The sequence below is a fragment of the Hyla sarda genome, unplaced genomic scaffold (assembly GCF_029499605.1).
Source record: "Hyla sarda isolate aHylSar1 unplaced genomic scaffold, aHylSar1.hap1 scaffold_431, whole genome shotgun sequence".
NCBI classification, from domain to species: Eukaryota; Metazoa; Chordata; class Amphibia; order Anura; family Hylidae; genus Hyla; species Hyla sarda.
The window spans coordinates 115871-127537 of NW_026610446.1; the positions used below are offsets into that span (position 1 = coordinate 115871).

Sequence of the window (11667 nt, forward strand, 5' to 3'; positions counted from 1 at the left end):
TGTGTGTGTGTTTCCTATGCAGATCCTAAGCCCAGTGTCACATGCAAGTAGGAGGAGTAAGAAGGGTTCCTGGCAAATCCGGGTTATGGATTGCATTTAAAAAGGCCCCATGGGAGTGCAATGGGCCCCTGTCTTGCTGCTTAGCAATAATGGTATGGGTTTAGGTTCTGCTGTGTGTACTGGTGGTTGACTGCCCCCCAGCCCAGAGTGTGCATGGAAAATTGTCTGGCAGCCTCCCTGACAGCAAGCAGTGATAGTGCCCATGAAGGGGACCTTGTTGGGCCCGCCCCTTTCACGGTTATCGCTTCTCGGCCTTTTGGCTAAGATCAAGTGTAGTATCTGTTCTTATCAGTTTAATATCTGATACGTCCCCTATCTGGGGACCATATATTAAATGGATTTTTGAGAACGGGGGCCGATTTCGAAGCTTGCTTCCGTCGCCCTATGCATTGACCCGATATGGCAGTATCTTCGGGTACAGTGCACCACCCCCTTACAGGGTTAAAAAGAAAGATTCCTACTTTCATTGCTACCTGCTTGCTGGCTAGCCAGCTAGCCAGCCCTGTGGGCCTTGCTGCTGCTGCTGCAGCCAAAAAACAAAAGGTGGTGCTGCTGCTGCTTCTGCTGCTTCTGCTTCTGCTTGTGTCTGGCCGCTGTTGGAGCGTCCAGGCACAGGACTTCTGCTGCTGCTGACTAAATGGCCTCCTTAATTGGATCATTTGAGTAGCCAGCACACCTGTGCAGGTAGGGCATGACATGATAGGCAGCTGCCTTGATAGCGGGTGGGTGCTGAATGTTCCTAATTGACAAAATAAGATTAATGCTTATGAAGAAATATAAAATCTCATCCCTTCCCCAATATCGCGCCACACCCCTACCCCTTAATTCCCTGGTTGAACTTGATGGACATATGTCTTTTTTCGACCGTACTAACTATGTAACTATGTAACATAACATGGGGGGGGTCTCCTGGCTGTTCACACAGGTGTGTCATTGCTGTACATTGACCATGCATTGCTTCTGTGGTATTGCAAAGGCAAAGACAAATGCTTCCAGCCATCCATTGCACTAATGGATTGGTCATCAGCTGGCTGTCTATGTCCCGCATCAATATAGACCAAAGTACAGAGGGTTAGGCTATGCTATTGTGCACCTACCTGATGCATCAGAAGGTGCGAGGCCCTTGCTAAATTCTGTGCACAGACTTTGAGATCTATACTTTAGACTGTATCTAAACCTGCTCCAACATGGACTGACATTCTGGCCTACTTTCAGCCGATGCGACTTGTCTGTCGCTGAACAGTCGCTTTTTATGTATTCAGCACCTATGTATAATGTTGTAAAAATGCTCTAGAAGCTAAAGTCGCAGAAATGTCACACATACTTGGCCTGCAACTTTCTGTGCGACAAATTCAGACAGGAAAAATCAGTATAAATCCTTAGAAAATTATCCCCCAGTGTCTCCATCTGCTGGCGGTATTGAATAAGCATTGCTGCACTGATGGGGTATGCATTAGACGAAAAAAAAGAAGAAAAAGAAGAATAATACGCCCAGAAAAGAGGCGAAAAGGAGAAAAACGTAAAAAAACGTGAAAAAAAAGTAAGAGGAAGAGAAGGGAAAAAAAGGTGGAAATGGGTTTAAAAGTGATTTCGGCGGAGAAATATATATATATATATATATATATATATATATATATATATATATACGCGCACACACACACATATATATAAACGTATTCTCCGTTGAGATATTGCAGCCGCTGCTGTGTCCAGGCCCAGGAGCCTTAGCACTGTGCTGTGATGTCACTCAATACCACTGACATCACTAGGTGTAAACAACATCTCTCCTTTGCTGTGTATGTGACTATGGAGCTGTTTGGTGATGTCGTCTATTATGGCCTTCATAGAAGCAACAGGAGATTGTTGCATCCATCTAGAACCCTCAGAACTACAGTGCTATGATGTCACTCACTTCCACAGGCCTTGCAGAGTGTAAACAACAACAACCCAGCTTTGTTGTGTATGTAACCATAGGGATTTGTGATGTCACCTAGAACCTTCACAGCAGCGACAGCTTTATGAGGAGCATCAGCACTGCTCTGCCTGAGCAGAACCATCACCGCCATAGGTTGTCAAATAACCCGGATTTAACCCACACAGGTAAGTCCAATGGGGTGCAGGCATGTCCTCTATGCTTACAGCTTCCCGTGGGTGTTGGTTTGATACCGTTTGGGGACAGCCAAGGAGGCATCTGCAGGCAACAAAGGTAGGTGTGTGCTTGTGTGTGTGTTTCCTATGCAGATCCTAAGCCCAGTGTCACATGCAAGTAGGAGGAGTAAGAAGGGTTCCTGGCAAATCCGGGTTATGGATTGCATTTAAAAAGGCCCCGTGGGAGTGCAATGGGCCCCTGTCTTGCTGCTTAGCAATAATGGTATGGGTTTAGGTTCTGCTGTGTGTACTGGTGGTTGACTGCCCCCCAGCCCAGAGTGTGCATGGAAAATTGTCTGGCAGCCTCCCTGACAGCAAGCAGTGATAGTGCCCATGAAGGGGACCTTGTTGGGCCCGCCCCTTTCACGGTTATCGCTTCTCGGCCTTTTGGCTAAGATCAAGTGTAGTATCTGTTCTTATCAGTTTAATATCTGATACGTCCCCTATCTGGGGACCATATATTAAATGGATTTTTGAGAACGGGGGCCGATTTCGAAGCTTGCTTCCGTCGCCCTATGCATTGACCCGATATGGCAGTATCTTCGGGTACAGTGCACCACCCCCTTACAGGGTTAAAAAGAAAGATTCCTACTTTCATTGCTACCTGCTTGCTGGCTAGCCAGCTAGCCAGCCCTGTGGGCCTTGCTGCTGCTGCTGCTGCAGCCAAAAAACAAAAGGTGGTGCTGCTGCTGCTTCTGCTGCTTCTGCTTCTGCTTGTGTCTGGCCGCTGTTGGAGCGTCCAGGCACAGGACTTCTGCTGCTGCTGACTAAATGGCCTCCTTAATTGGATCATTTGAGTAGCCAGCACACCTGTGCAGGTAGGGCATGACATGATAGGCAGCTGCCTTGATAGCGGGTGGGTGCTGAATGTTCCTAATTGACAAAATAAGATTAATGCTTATGAAGAAATATAAAATCTCATCCCTTCCCCAATATCGCGCCACACCCCTACCCCTTAATTCCCTGGTTGAACTTGATGGACATATGTCTTTTTTCGACCGTACTAACTATGTAACTATGTAACATAACATGGGGGGGGTCTCCTGGCTGTTCACACTGGTGTGTCATTGCTGTACATTGACCATGCATTGCTTCTGTGGTATTGCAAAGGCAAAGACAAATGCTTCCAGCCATCCATTGCACTAATGGATTGGTCATCAGCTGGCTGTCTATGTCCCGCATCAATATAGACCAAAGTACAGAGGGTTAGGCTATGCTATTGTGCACCTACCTGATGCATCAGAAGGTGCGAGGCCCTTGCTAAATTCTGTGCACAGACTTTGAGATCTATACTTTAGACTGTATCTAAACCTGCTCCAACATGGACTGACATTCTGGCCTACTTTCAGCCGATGCGACTTGTCTGTCGCTGAACAGTCGCTTTTTATGTATTCAGCACCTATGTATAATGTTGTAAAAATGCTCTAGAAGCTAAAGTCGCAGAAATGTCACACATATTTGGCCTGCAACTTTCTGTGCGACAAATTCAGACAGGAAAAATCAGTATAAATCCTTAGAAAATTATCCCCCAGTGTCTCCATCTGCTGGCGGTATTGAATAAGCATTGCTGCACTGATGGGGTATGCATTAGACGAAAAAAAAGAAGAAAAAGAAGAATAATACGCCCAGAAAAGAGGCGAAAAGGAGAAAAACGTAAAAAAACGTGAAAAAAAAGTAAGAGGAAGAGAAGGGAAAAAAAGGTGGAAATGGGTTTAAAAGTGATTTCGGCGGAGAAATATATATATATATATATATATATATATATATATATATATATATACGCGCACACACACACATATATATAAACGTATTCTCCGTTGAGATATTGCAGCCGCTGCTGTGTCCAGGCCCAGGAGCCTTAGCACTGTGCTGTGATGTCACTCAATACCACTGACATCACTAGGTGTAAACAACATCTCTCCTTTGCTGTGTATGTGACTATGGAGCTGTTTGGTGATGTCGTCTATTATGGCCTTCATAGAAGTAACAGGAGATTGTTGCATCCATCTAGAACCCTCAGAACTACAGTGCTATGATGTCACTCACTTCCACAGGCCTTGCAGAGTGTAAACAACAACAACCCAGCTTTGTTGTGTATGTAACCATAGGGATTTGTGATGTCACCTAGAACCTTCACAGCAGCGACAGCTTTATGAGGAGCATCAGCACTGCTCTGCCTGAGCAGAACCATCACCGCCATAGGTTGTCAAATAACCCGGATTTAACCCACACAGGTAAGTCCAATGGGGTGCAGGCATGTCCTCTATGCTTACAGCTTCCCGTGGGTGTTGGTTTGATACCGTTTGGGGACAGCCAAGGAGGCATCTGCAGGCAACAAAGGTAGGTGTGTGCTTGTGTGTGTGTTTCCTATGCAGATCCTAAGCCCAGTGTCACATGCAAGTAGGAGGAGTAAGAAGGGTTCCTGGCAAATCCGGGTTATGGATTGCATTTAAAAAGGCCCCGTGGGAGTGCAATGGGCCCCTGTCTTGCTGCTTAGCAATAATGGTATGGGTTTAGGTTCTGCTGTGTGTACTGGTGGTTGACTGCCCCCCAGCCCAGAGTGTGCATGGAAAATTGTCTGGCAGCCTCCCTGACAGCAAGCAGTGATAGTGCCCATGAAGGGGACCTTGTTGGGCCCGCCCCTTTCACGGTTATCGCTTCTCGGCCTTTTGGCTAAGATCAAGTGTAGTATCTGTTCTTATCAGTTTAATATCTGATACGTCCCCTATCTGGGGACCATATATTAAATGGATTTTTGAGAACGGGGGCCGATTTCGAAGCTTGCTTCCGTCGCCCTATGCATTGACCCGATATGGCAGTATCTTCGGGTACAGTGCACCACCCCCTTACAGGGTTAAAAAGAAAGATTCCTACTTTCATTGCTACCTGCTTGCTGGCTAGCCAGCTAGCCAGCCCTGTGGGCCTTGCTGCTGCTGCTGCAGCCAAAAAACAAAAGGTGGTGCTGCTGCTGCTTCTGCTGCTTCTGCTTCTGCTTGTGTCTGGCCGCTGTTGGAGCGTCCAGGCACAGGACTTCTGCTGCTGCTGACTAAATGGCCTCCTTAATTGGATCATTTGAGTAGCCAGCACACCTGTGCAGGTAGGGCATGACATGATAGGCAGCTGCCTTGATAGCGGGTGGGTGCTGAATGTTCCTAATTGACAAAATAAGATTAATGCTTATGAAGAAATATAAAATCTCATCCCTTCCCCAATATCGCGCCACACCCCTACCCCTTAATTCCCTGGTTGAACTTGATGGACATATGTCTTTTTTCGACCGTACTAACTATGTAACTATGTAACATAACATGGGGGGGGTCTCCTGGCTGTTCACACAGGTGTGTCATTGCTGTACATTGACCATGCATTGCTTCTGTGGTATTGCAAAGGCAAAGACAAATGCTTCCAGCCATCCATTGCACTAATGGATTGGTCATCAGCTGGCTGTCTATGTCCCGCATCAATATAGACCAAAGTACAGAGGGTTAGGCTATGCTATTGTGCACCTACCTGATGCATCAGAAGGTGCGAGGCCCTTGCTAAATTCTGTGCACAGACTTTGAGATCTATACTTTAGACTGTATCTAAACCTGCTCCAACATGGACTGACATTCTGGCCTACTTTCAGCCGATGCGACTTGTCTGTCGCTGAACAGTCGCTTTTTATGTATTCAGCACCTATGTATAATGTTGTAAAAATGCTCTAGAAGCTAAAGTCGCAGAAATGTCACACATATTTGGCCTGCAACTTTCTGTGCGACAAATTCAGACAGGAAAAATCAGTATAAATCCTTAGAAAATTATCCCCCAGTGTCTCCATCTGCTGGCGGTATTGAATAAGCATTGCTGCACTGATGGGGTATGCATTAGACGAAAAAAAAGAAGAAAAAGAAGAATAATACGCCCAGAAAAGAGGCGAAAAGGAGAAAAACGTAAAAAAACGTGAAAAAAAAGTAAGAGGAAGAGAAGGGAAAAAAAGGTGGAAATGGGTTTAAAAGTGATTTCGGCGGAGAAATATATATATATATATATATATATATATATATATATATATATACGCGCACACACACACATATATATAAACGTATTCTCCGTTGAGATATTGCAGCCGCTGCTGTGTCCAGGCCCAGGAGCCTTAGCACTGTGCTGTGATGTCACTCAATACCACTGACATCACTAGGTGTAAACAACATCTCTCCTTTGCTGTGTATGTGACTATGGAGCTGTTTGGTGATGTCGTCTATTATGGCCTTCATAGAAGCAACAGGAGATTGTTGCATCCATCTAGAACCCTCAGAACTACAGTGCTATGATGTCACTCACTTCCACAGGCCTTGCAGAGTGTAAACAACAACAACCCAGCTTTGTTGTGTATGTAACCATAGGGATTTGTGATGTCACCTAGAACCTTCACAGCAGCGACAGCTTTATGAGGAGCATCAGCACTGCTCTGCCTGAGCAGAACCATCACCGCCATAGGTTGTCAAATAACCCGGATTTAACCCACACAGGTAAGTCCAATGGGGTGCAGGCATGTCCTCTATGCTTACAGCTTCCCGTGGGTGTTGGTTTGATACCGTTTGGGGACAGCCAAGGAGGCATCTGCAGGCAACAAAGGTAGGTGTGTGCTTGTGTGTGTGTTTCCTATGCAGATCCTAAGCCCAGTGTCACATGCAAGTAGGAGGAGTAAGAAGGGTTCCTGGCAAATCCGGGTTATGGATTGCATTTAAAAAGGCCCCGTGGGAGTGCAATGGGCCCCTGTCTTGCTGCTTAGCAATAATGGTATGGGTTTAGGTTCTGCTGTGTGTACTGGTGGTTGACTGCCCCCCAGCCCAGAGTGTGCATGGAAAATTGTCTGGCAGCCTCCCTGACAGCAAGCAGTGATAGTGCCCATGAAGGGGACCTTGTTGGGCCCGCCCCTTTCACGGTTATCGCTTCTCGGCCTTTTGGCTAAGATCAAGTGTAGTATCTGTTCTTATCAGTTTAATATCTGATACGTCCCCTATCTGGGGACCATATATTAAATGGATTTTTGAGAACGGGGGCCGATTTCGAAGCTTGCTTCCGTCGCCCTATGCATTGACCCGATATGGCAGTATCTTCGGGTACAGTGCACCACCCCCTTACAGGGTTAAAAAGAAAGATTCCTACTTTCATTGCTACCTGCTTGCTGGCTAGCCAGCTAGCCAGCCCTGTGGGCCTTGCTGCTGCTGCTGCAGCCAAAAAACAAAAGGTGGTGCTGCTGCTGCTTCTGCTGCTTCTGCTTCTGCTTGTGTCTGGCCGCTGTTGGAGCGTCCAGGCACAGGACTTCTGCTGCTGCTGACTAAATGGCCTCCTTAATTGGATCATTTGAGTAGCCAGCACACCTGTGCAGGTAGGGCATGACATGATAGGCAGCTGCCTTGATAGCGGGTGGGTGCTGAATGTTCCTAATTGACAAAATAAGATTAATGCTTATGAAGAAATATAAAATCTCATCCCTTCCCCAATATCGCGCCACACCCCTACCCCTTAATTCCCTGGTTGAACTTGATGGACATATGTCTTTTTTCGACCGTACTAACTATGTAACTATGTAACATAACATGGGGGGGGTCTCCTGGCTGTTCACACAGGTGTGTCATTGCTGTACATTGACCATGCATTGCTTCTGTGGTATTGCAAAGGCAAAGACAAATGCTTCCAGCCATCCATTGCACTAATGGATTGGTCATCAGCTGGCTGTCTATGTCCCGCATCAATATAGACCAAAGTACAGAGGGTTAGGCTATGCTATTGTGCACCTACCTGATGCATCAGAAGGTGCGAGGCCCTTGCTAAATTCTGTGCACAGACTTTGAGATCTATACTTTAGACTGTATCTAAACCTGCTCCAACATGGACTGACATTCTGGCCTACTTTCAGCCGATGCGACTTGTCTGTCGCTGAACAGTCGCTTTTTATGTATTCAGCACCTATGTATAATGTTGTAAAAATGCTCTAGAAGCTAAAGTCGCAGAAATGTCACACATATTTGGCCTGCAACTTTCTGTGCGACAAATTCAGACAGGAAAAATCAGTATAAATCCTTAGAAAATTATCCCCCAGTGTCTCCATCTGCTGGCGGTATTGAATAAGCATTGCTGCACTGATGGGGTATGCATTAGACAAAAAAAAAGAAGAAAAAGAAGAATAATACGCCCAGAAAAGAGGCGAAAAGGAGAAAAACGTAAAAAAACGTGAAAAAAAAGTAAGAGGAAGAGAAGGGAAAAAAAGGTGGAAATGGGTTTAAAAGTGATTTCGGCGGAGAAATATATATATATATATATATATATATATATATACGCGCACACACACACATATATATAAACGTATTCTCCGTTGAGATATTGCAGCCGCTGCTGTGTCCAGGCCCAGGAGCCTTAGCACTGTGCTGTGATGTCACTCAATACCACTGACATCACTAGGTGTAAACAACATCTCTCCTTTGCTGTGTATGTGACTATGGAGCTGTTTGGTGATGTCGTCTATTATGGCCTTCATAGAAGCAACAGGAGATTGTTGCATCCATCTAGAACCCTCAGAACTACAGTGCTATGATGTCACTCACTTCCACAGGCCTTGCAGAGTGTAAACAACAACAACCCAGCTTTGTTGTGTATGTAACCATAGGGATTTGTGATGTCACCTAGAACCTTCACAGCAGCGACAGCTTTATGAGGAGCATCAGCACTGCTCTGCCTGAGCAGAACCATCACCGCCATAGGTTGTCAAATAACCCGGATTTAACCCACACAGGTAAGTCCAATGGGGTGCAGGCATGTCCTCTATGCTTACAGCTTCCCGTGGGTGTTGGTTTGATACCGTTTGGGGACAGCCAAGGAGGCATCTGCAGGCAACAAAGGTAGGTGTGTGCTTGTGTGTGTGTTTCCTATGCAGATCCTAAGCCCAGTGTCACATGCAAGTAGGAGGAGTAAGAAGGGTTCCTGGCAAATCCGGGTTATGGATTGCATTTAAAAAGGCCCCGTGGGAGTGCAATGGGCCCCTGTCTTGCTGCTTAGCAATAATGGTATGGGTTTAGGTTCTGCTGTGTGTACTGGTGGTTGACTGCCCCCCAGCCCAGAGTGTGCATGGAAAATTGTCTGGCAGCCTCCCTGACAGCAAGCAGTGATAGTGCCCATGAAGGGGACCTTGTTGGGCCCGCCCCTTTCACGGTTATCGCTTCTCGGCCTTTTGGCTAAGATCAAGTGTAGTATCTGTTCTTATCAGTTTAATATCTGATACGTCCCCTATCTGGGGACCATATATTAAATGGATTTTTGAGAACGGGGGCCGATTTCGAAGCTTGCTTCTGTCGCCCTATGCATTGACCCGATATGGCAGTATCTTCGGGTACAGTGCACCACCCCCTTACAGGGTTAAAAAGAAAGATTCCTACTTTCATTGCTACCTGCTTGCTGGCTAGCCAGCTAGCCAGCCCTGTGGGCCTTGCTGCTGCTGCTGCAGCCAAAAAACAAAAGGTGGTGCTTCTGCTGCTTCTGCTTCTGCTTGTGTCTGGCCGCTGTTGGAGCGTCCAGGCACAGGACTTCTGCTGCTGCTGACTAAATGGCCTCCTTAATTGGATCATTTGAGTAGCCAGCACACCTGTGCAGGTAGGGCATGACATGATAGGCAGCTGCCTTGATAGCGGGTGGGTGCTGAATGTTCCTAATTGACAAAATAAGATTAATGCTTATGAAGAAATATAAAATCTCATCCCTTCCCCAATATCGCGCCACACCCCTACCCCTTAATTCCCTGGTTGAACTTGATGGACATATGTCTTTTTTCGACCGTACTAACTATGTAACTATGTAACATAACATGGGGGGGGTCTCCTGGCTGTTCACACAGGTGTGTCATTGCTGTACATTGACCATGCATTGCTTCTGTGGTATTGCAAAGGCAAAGACAAATGCTTCCAGCCATCCATTGCACTAATGGATTGGTCATCAGCTGGCTGTCTATGTCCCGCATCAATATAGACCAAAGTACAGAGGGTTAGGCTATGCTATTGTGCACCTACCTGATGCATCAGAAGGTGCGAGGCCCTTGCTAAATTCTGTGCACAGACTTTGAGATCTATACTTTAGACTGTATCTAAACCTGCTCCAACATGGACTGACATTCTGGCCTACTTTCAGCCGATGCGACTTGTCTGTCGCTGAACAGTCGCTTTTTATGTATTCAGCACCTATGTATAATGTTGTAAAAATGCTCTAGAAGCTAAAGTCGCAGAAATGTCACACATATTTGGCCTGCAACTTTCTGTGCGACAAATTCAGACAGGAAAAATCAGTATAAATCCTTAGAAAATTATCCCCCAGTGTCTCCATCTGCTGGCGGTATTGAATAAGCATTGCTGCACTGATGGGGTATGCATTAGACGAAAAAAAAGAAGAAAAAGAAGAATAATACGCCCAGAAAAGAGGCGAAAAGGAGAAAAACGTAAAAAAACGTGAAAAAAAAGTAAGAGGAAGAGAAGGGAAAAAAAGGTGGAAATGGGTTTAAAAGTGATTTCGGCGGAGAAATATATATATATATATATATATATATATATATATATACGCGCACACACACACATATATATAAACGTATTCTCCGTTGAGATATTGCAGCCGCTGCTGTGTCCAGGCCCAGGAGCCTTAGCACTGTGCTGTGATGTCACTCAATACCACTGACATCACTAGGTGTAAACAACATCTCTCCTTTGCTGTGTATGTGACTATGGAGCTGTTTGGTGATGTCGTCTATTATGGCCTTCATAGAAGCAACAGGAGATTGTTGCATCCATCTAGAACCCTCAGAACTACAGTGCTATGATGTCACTCACTTCCACAGGCCTTGCAGAGTGTAAACAACAACAACCCAGCTTTGTTGTGTATGTAACCATAGGGATTTGTGATGTCACCTAGAACCTTCACAGCAGCGACAGCTTTATGAGGAGCATCAGCACTGCTCTGCCTGAGCAGAACCATCACCGCCATAGGTTGTCAAATAACCCGGATTTAACCCACACAGGTAAGTCCAATGGGGTGCAGGCATGTCCTCTATGCTTACAGCTTCCCGTGGGTGTTGGTTTGATACCGTTTGGGGACAGCCAAGGAGGCATCTGCAGGCAACAAAGGTAGGTGTGTGCTTGTGTGTGTGTTTCCTATGCAGATCCTAAGCCCAGTGTCACATGCAAGTAGGAGGAGTAAGAAGGGTTCCTGGCAAATCCGGGTTATGGATTGCATTTAAAAAGGCCCCGTGGGAGTGCAATGGGCCCCTGTCTTGCTGCTTAGCAATAATGGTATGGGTTTAGGTTCTGCTGTGTGTACTGGTGGTTGACTGCCCCCCAGTCCAGAGTGTGCATGGAAAATTGTCTGGCAGCCTCCCTGACAGCAAGCAGTGATAGTGCCCATGAAGGGGACCTTGTTGGGCCCGCCCCTTTCACGGTT

At 46.1% G+C, this 11667-nt stretch overlaps 5 non-coding genes across 5 annotated transcripts; all 5 read left to right on the forward strand.

Moving 5' to 3' along the window:
* Positions 1-300: 300 nt before the first annotated feature.
* Positions 301-491, forward strand: LOC130334312 (U2 spliceosomal RNA). Its single transcript, XR_008876137.1, has one exon. It is a non-coding gene; the product is annotated as a U2 spliceosomal RNA (small nuclear RNA).
* Positions 492-2579: 2088 nt separating this feature from the next.
* On the forward strand, positions 2580-2770 carry LOC130334313 (U2 spliceosomal RNA). Its single transcript, XR_008876138.1, has one exon. It is a non-coding gene; the product is annotated as a U2 spliceosomal RNA (small nuclear RNA).
* A 2091-nt stretch (positions 2771-4861) lies between these two features.
* On the forward strand, positions 4862-5052 carry LOC130334314 (U2 spliceosomal RNA). The gene has a single exon (XR_008876139.1). It is a non-coding gene; the product is annotated as a U2 spliceosomal RNA (small nuclear RNA).
* Positions 5053-7138: 2086 nt separating this feature from the next.
* On the forward strand, positions 7139-7329 carry LOC130334315 (U2 spliceosomal RNA). Its single transcript, XR_008876140.1, has one exon. It is a non-coding gene; the product is annotated as a U2 spliceosomal RNA (small nuclear RNA).
* A 2076-nt stretch (positions 7330-9405) lies between these two features.
* LOC130334193 (U2 spliceosomal RNA) lies at positions 9406-9596 on the forward strand. The gene has a single exon (XR_008876032.1). It is a non-coding gene; the product is annotated as a U2 spliceosomal RNA (small nuclear RNA).
* The last annotated feature ends 2071 nt before the right edge of the window (positions 9597-11667 follow it).